The following is a 654-nucleotide window of genomic DNA, read 5'->3' on the forward strand; positions in this document are numbered from 1 at the left end:
AAACACGCGATGAAGTTCCATTTGTTATTTGTTTGACCATCTTCAGGGCAGGACTTCGGAGGCAGGAACTTTGTGGAAGAACGAATCCTGTCGCTGCCCTCGCTATAGATCAGCCGATTTGCGGATTTGAGTGGTTGCTGGTCAGAGAAAGCAGTCTGACAGAATGGGCACAGTACGTAATTAGCAGAGAGGGATCGCAAACCACTTCTTTTATCTTTATTTATCGTTGGAGAGAAAGTTACAGTTGACGGGCAGAAGTTAGCACGGTATGGTAGCTCGGTTCTGTCTGGGAAGAAGTCTGAATTCTTTCGGTCTGTCTCAATTTCGATCGCAGGCGACTTTTTTTTATACAATATTACACAAAGGGAGAGAAGGTCTACGATAACAATTCACGAAAGATATATAGAATAAACGGATAGAAGAATGCCGGGAAATCCGGTTTTAACAGCCCAGACTATACCTCCGCCTAGAATATACCCAGAATTAGGCAGTTTATACCCAGGGTATAAGTTAAGCTGGACTATTTTGTACCCCTAGGTATAGGATATCCCCTCCTAGAAACAATAACAAATGAGCGTTCAAAAGCACAGTGAATTGTTCAGAAATTATTTGCAGATAGAAGGCATGTATTTGTGAGGTCCATCGAAGCAGCAT

The sequence above is a fragment of the Penaeus monodon genome, chromosome 30 (assembly GCF_015228065.2).
Source record: "Penaeus monodon isolate SGIC_2016 chromosome 30, NSTDA_Pmon_1, whole genome shotgun sequence".
Taxonomy (NCBI): Eukaryota; Metazoa; Arthropoda; class Malacostraca; order Decapoda; family Penaeidae; genus Penaeus; species Penaeus monodon.